Raw genomic sequence first — 7,120 nt, forward strand, 5'->3', positions numbered from 1 at the left:
ACTGATGTGTATACACATGACCAGGACAAAGTATTTTGTTATAGGGCATTTACGCAGACGTCGCAGTTCAAATATCGTTTTAGATCTGATTTTTGTACAGCAGCCTGTGTGTGATTCAGAATCGTCTGCCCTTTTTCGGTTTAACATTTTATGGACGATTCCTATGAGTATGAGACTGCTCAATCATAACTGATGACAAATTCAGAAACAGATGATGGTTTCAAGTAGGCAGGCTTACAGTAATGATTCGTTAAAAATGTCAAGCCACTCGTCGATCATTCACACTCAAACAACCCAAGCCAATCTGCTCTGGTTCCGAGCAGCCCTTTTTCCAACTGAGACCCTAATTGTTACGCATCTGCCGCGAAAAGATAGACCAAAAACAAGCGGCACTGTACCATGCTTTCGTTTATGTTGCTAAACAGATTAAATGTGCATTGTAAATGTGCTTACAGCAAAGAAATGCATCCTTACTACCACAAAAATACTGGTACCACATTCATCGCACTTGTGTCTTCTTACCAAAACCTATCGATATGTTTGTTTACGATATATTGGTAATTACTAACCGTTAACTATTTTTCAAAAATCTGAAATGACTTTTAAGAATCAAAGAAAGATTCGCTAAAACGGTTGACTTCAGAAAATAAGCAATATTTTTCTGAACCATGAAATAAAATCGAAAACTCCGTTTGATCTTTTATTTTGGTAGATTGATGACAACAGCCGGAACTGAAAGTACCAAAACCAAAAATTAAGGGCATTAATCAGGTAAACTAAGAAGATTGTCGTTCCTGGCGCGCACTTCACATGTCCGTCAAACAGTATCCGAGTGAGAGAAAAAAAATTTTTTTCGCAGTTCGACAGTATATGAGCCCCTTCTTCATATCAAAGTGTAAAGGTTGCTGAACGATGTTTTTCCTTTTTGCTTGTTTAGTTACACTTTAAGTCCATGCTCCGAGAGTCCTTTTTTTAATTATATTTAGTCAAGTTTTTGACTAAATATTTAACATCGAGGGGGAATCGAAACGAGGGTATGGTGTATGTGCGTGTGTGTGTGTGTGTGTGTGTGTGTGTAGAGCGATTCAGACTAACTACTGGGAGATCTTTATGAAATTGACATGAGAGTTCCTGGGTATGAAATCCCCGAACTTTTTCTTCATTTTTTTTGATAAATGTCTTTGATGACGTCATATCCGGCTTTGTTCGTGAAAGTTGAGGCGGCACTGTCACGCCTCATTTTTTCACCCAAATTGGTTGAAATTTTGGTCAAGTAATCTTCGACGACGCCCGGGGTTCGGTATTGCATTTCAGCTTGGTGGCTTAAAAATTAATTAAACTACTCACTAAGCTCCCCCCCCCCCCCCCCTAGCTGCAATTGTAGAACACTAGCAACTGTCACTGGCTAATACACACACGCATACAGACACCGTCACACGCGCGCGCGCAGACACACACACACACCCACACGCACGCACGCACGCACTGCACGCACACACACACACACACACACACACACACACACACACACACACTCACGCTTCCGTACCAACATACCGTAGCCAAAAGGTTTTTGATTTGGGCAAGTAACGAGGGCAGTTTACTTCAGAGAAAAATACCATCTGACAATGACCATGAAAGATAACATTGTACAGAGATATAAATCCACACACACACACACACAAAAGAAACAAATGTTTACATACATATCAATTCATATAAACAAATGACAATGAATTCAACAAAACATCAATTACTAATTAACACACATACATATAGCCCTCATTTTGATTTAGTTATACTATGCAGGAAATTGATTCAAATGATGCAAAATGCAATCATCTCCAAAAGGGGGGTAGGGTACACAATGCACGCAGCGAACCGTCAACAAAACTAATAGGTGGATGCCAGGGGGTGGATGGGGGGGGTTTGCAGAACTGAAAAATCGCTGAACTTGCTTGCTGGCCGCTGCGCTGCTACTAATGACTTCGGTCCTCGCTCTCTCTCGCTCTCTCTCGGACTCCCTTATCTGTTACCATTGTTCATTCCAGACTGCTCTCCTTCACTCATCACCTCCCCCCTGCCCTCCAACCCTCTTTCATTCCCCGCATTCGTTCCCACGGGACTCTGCTATCACTTCCTCCTGCATTACCTCAACACTCCTCCCCCCCCCCCCCCCCTTTTGCTGCATATCTGTCTCGTTTAAATAGAGTTTATGGTCGCTGACCGCTCCCTCTAAACTCACACTTAAACTACTCACTAATGCTCCCCCCCCCCCCCCTAGCTGCAATTGTAGAATACTAGGCAACTGTCACTGGCTAATACACACACACATACAGACACCGTCACACGCGCGCGCGCAGACACACACACACACACCCACACGCACGCACGCACGCACACACACACACACACACACACACACACACACTCACGCTTCCGTACCAACATACGTAGCCAAAAGGTTTATTTGATTTGGGCCAAGTAACGAGGGCAGTTTACTTCAGAGAAAAATACCATCTGACAATGACCATGAAAGATAACATTGTACAGAGATAAATCCCAAATAGGAAGTAATTAACACTCGTTATTCCGCCCAATTCAAGAAGTGGTAATATTTTGTTAGGATTGTTATGTTGTAATAGTTGAAGGTGTTTTGCGGACTATATGCAATCTATACGAGTCAATCACCTTGGGCGGCAGCTGATCTAAGTAACCTAAGTAAGCAGTGCTTTTCCAGTCCCCCATCACCTTGACGATTTCACCCGGCACGCCACAACTCAACGCCCCCGCGGCGCCGCCCCGCCAGAAACTGTGACTAGAGAAAATCCCCTCCAGCAACAGCAGCAGTTACACGCAGTTTCTTATTGAAATCAGATCCTTTGATCGGAAAAAACCTGCGCCTTGGGGCCCATCGGTCCCAAAACATGAAACATATCAGTCACTGCGGACACTGGGGCATAAAGGATGTGAAGGGATTGCAGGAAGCCCTTTAGTTTCCACGGAGCGTTCTTTACGCTGAATTGTCTTACTCCATTGAAAAGTTATTGACACACTGTCCGTCTCCAAAATCACCACGCGATCTCGTGTAAGCTGCTTATCGGGATCAAGATTCCCGTTGTCCTGGAACAAGTTCGATTTTTTGGAGAACTCCACAAAGAAATGTCTGTTTACAATGTTTACATAAACATTATTCGCATCCTTCATCTGGAAAGAAGGAACACAAGGGCTTGGTCAGACATATGATCACACAGGTTCACGTTGGGGGGTCTCCCCCGGTGCCAGAAAGTCAACAGCCGCACTAACTCTTCGCGCCGCCTAGGCTCGTGAAGACGTGAAATAGTGTCAGCCATAATGTTTACACAACCGGCCACATGCACCGCCGCAATGCTACAGCACATTCCCATGCCATTTTCCGAAGTAAGCTGTTGACATACTTATTAGTAGATCTGCCTTTATTGATAATTGATTTTGTCACAGTGCTATCAGTATGCACAATCACTTCTTGTCCGCACCACATCGGTGCCCATCGTGTCACAGCTTGTAACACAGCACATACTTCTTTAAAGTTTATGTGTAAATTGTTCGCTGCCGGCATGTCTTTTTTAAAATAGGTGTACTGCCAGTCGCCCTGCCAAAAGGCACCTGCTGCAATATTACATGCGTCCACATGGACATGCTGTTTTGCATTGTGGAAATAATACACTGTTCCATTAAATACATGCATAAAAGAAAGCCACCATTGCACATCTTTCTGGAATTCGCTAGAAAGCTTTGCTTTGTGCCGCTGCTGCTGAAGGGGTTTTATTGTGTCCAGTATCCGCCGCAGAAAGAATTTTCCTCCTCTGACAGCTTGACAGGCCAATTAAGAGAACCCGCGATGCTTTGAAGCTGAGTTTTTGTCGCGCGCTTCTTTCCTCGAAATTGCAGTAGTCGCCGCCGCAGTTGCTGCAGTTTGTCACTTCCAAGTGACAGAGTGTTGTTCCGCGTGTCGATGTCGACTCCAAGAAATGTGATACGTTGGGTGGGCCCCACCACCTTCTTCCAGCAAATGTTGAAGCCTATAGTTCCCTCAATAATCTAATCAAAAAGAAAAACATGTCGTTGCACTCCTCTTTTGTTGCTGCTACTAAAAGAAAATCATCTATGTATGCTAACACACCAGGCATGCCTCTCCTGGCCATGCACCTGCGAATTGACTGTGAAAGTCTATGGAAATGTGACGGTCCTACATTGCTACCAAATGGAAGTCAACTGTCAAACAAATAAGTCGGTCTGTTTTTACCTTTGAAATGCCACTTGAGTCCCGTTACACAATAATCATCCGGACTGATGCACACTGAGCGATATGCGGACTGCAAGTCGACTTTAGCACACCAATAATCTGTCTTCGCTAAGGCGCACGCATCAGAGACTGTTTGAAACTTCACCGACTCAGGGATGGAGTAATCGTTCATTGCCCTACCTGTTGGTTTGCTGGCATCATGAATTAGCCTAACGCTACCATCTTCTTTGGGGATCGCGGCTAGTGCGCTTACGACCGTTGGCTTCTTACTTGCCACTATATAATTTCCTTTTGCTATTTGATCTAACAGTTCTTGTTCTACCACGTCGCGATGATCGTACGCTGATTTATGATTGCTTTGTTCTGCTGCTAACACACATGTTTTATGTTTTTCTGTTACCCGAAAACCGTGCTGTATACCGTCTAACAAAAATTCTCTGTCACAATCGCCCTCTAGCACTGAGTGCCACATTTGAGATTTTGCACTAATAGATGCATGATTTCCCAAAAACGCACAGTCATGAGGATCTAATTGAGGAACGGGCTGGAATAGGTGGGGCCTACCGTTGTGTTGTCAGTTCGCTGCGCTGTATCCTAGGCACTGGTGTTTGCTGTCGCCTGGTGGTCTTTGACGGGGTGCTCCTTTCCACACGTGTCACACACGTGTTCGAACCTGCAGCGGGACCCGTAGAGGCATGTGCCTTTGTTTGTGTACTGCAGGCACACCTCCTTCCCACTGGGTCCCACAGGTCGTCGAATACCGCCGCTTCCCGTCGTGGCCTTGCCGCTTTTGTTGCCAGGAACTTGTTGGGCACGCTCACGGAGAATCACTGTGGACAGGTGGGGGTTGGGGGTTCCCCAAGCAAACCCGCTGGTAGACTGGCGCTTCCTGTACTCGTCATCGTAAAGGAGCACCGACTGCCAGGAGAATCTTGCGCCGAGCTCGCCCACCATCTCTGTTTAACAGAGGTAAGCTTCGTGGTCGAAGTCCACGGCGGTGTTCATGAGTTTTGCCATTATTTTAGCATTTGCCACGATCCAGTGGCAGGGGGATACTTTCTCCAACTTTGGTTTGTTGGCCAGCTTGAGCGTGACACCTCCCCCGAGTGTCACCTCTTCCTCCACCGCCATAGAAGCCGCAGACCTGTTTACCCTCCCGGATTGTCCGGAATTATTACGGATTTGGGGTCTAAATTCCGGTATTACGGAATACTACCGAAAATTCCGGAAATTCCGGTCGAGAGAACCTTTTTTGTGCGTGAAAATTCGAAGTCGAAATTGTGGTAGTCACCAGGACTGTGATTTCAAGGCTGACCGAAACAGCCTTTTCTGCGCATGTGCACAGCAAGGTATTTGTCGGATTCCGCGAATTTGAGATCGACATTGGTCCGAAGGGTAATATGGGGCCGATCTCTGTGGGGACGAAATGCCAACCAAAAAAGAAAAAGTTGTACAGAAATATCGGCAAAACTATTAAGTCAAGTGGCGGTGTCTGGTGAAGTTTAAGAAGAGCGAACCACATTCATTTTGGTGATCAACTTGAGATCAGTGCAACAACAAAGCTAGCCAATTGCGAGTCACGTCGCGGCACGTGTCCCGAGGTTAGACGCAGCATTAGTTTTAACAAAATGCAGTACACAAATGAACATGGAAACAAACAAAAACACGAAATTATGTTTGGCAAAACATGAGCCTGCTTCGCATCGAGTTTATTTGACCTAGGTCTCTACTTCCACAGAATCTCTCCAGGGCCGGACTAGGCGAAGAGGAGGGGGGGGGGGGGGGTTGCCAGTGGTGGCCCAGGGGGATGTCCCCCCTGGCAGCAGGGGCGGATCAGTTCATTTTATGACTGGTTTTTTTCAAAAGTATATTGTGAAGATATGGGTGTGAAGGCGCGAAGCGCCGAGCCGACGGCGCAAAGCGCCGAGCTTGCTAGGGGGGTCCGGGGGCATGCCCCCCCGGAAAATTTTGAAAAAAAGGATGCAAAATGGTGCAATCTGGTGCATTCTGAGGATGATCATTACCAGTTTTAGGCAGCAGATTTTGTCACTGATTAATACCCCAAAAATTGAAACTCAATGTAAAATAAAGAAATGCATACCTCATTCAATATTTTTATTTTTTGGCTGGGGGGGGGGGGGGGGGGGTCCGGAAACCCTAGAACCCATCCCCCCCTCGTTGTGGGGGTCAGGGGGCGAAGCCCCCTGAAGCTGACGGGTAGGTCATATTCTGAGATAAGAAAATGGTCGCTCCTTGCATAAAACGGCATAAAATAAGCAATAATAAAAAAAAAAATTAAATAAGTAAGGTACATGTTTAGGCTAGGGGGGGGGGGGGTTGCGCAACCCCCATAACCCCCCGGTAGTCCGGCCCTGCTCTCAGACCTGCGAACCGATCTCTCACTACGGTCAGTCGCGCCAGAGACATAGATGTAGGTCTATGGTCGCGCTCATCAGTTTACTTGGCTGTTGCCGAAATTCAAGTCTTTCTGAGTCTAAAACTGATCTCCATTAATATTTCTCCAATATAGCAAAGATCACAGTTCTTTGAATCGAAAAACTTACAACAAAATGTTTAAATGAAATAAACGAATCGGTCCTCTAAAATTAAAGGTAGCTTCTGGAGAGAGTTATTATGACTGGATGTCTGATGTGACAGAATGTAAGGTGGTTTTGTTCACATGCATCTTCAAGTGACTGTAAATAGTCCAAGGGCAGAGGGGTGGGGGGATGTTACAGGGGTTCCGGACCCCCCCCCCCCCCCTTGCTGTCAAAAAAGCAAAACAAAAATTCAGTCTGTGGGGAAAAGAAACTAAAGACATTTTCTGTCTGTGAA

This window comes from Littorina saxatilis, linkage group LG14, assembly GCF_037325665.1.
Source record: "Littorina saxatilis isolate snail1 linkage group LG14, US_GU_Lsax_2.0, whole genome shotgun sequence".
In the NCBI taxonomy this organism is placed as follows: domain Eukaryota; kingdom Metazoa; phylum Mollusca; class Gastropoda; order Littorinimorpha; family Littorinidae; genus Littorina; species Littorina saxatilis.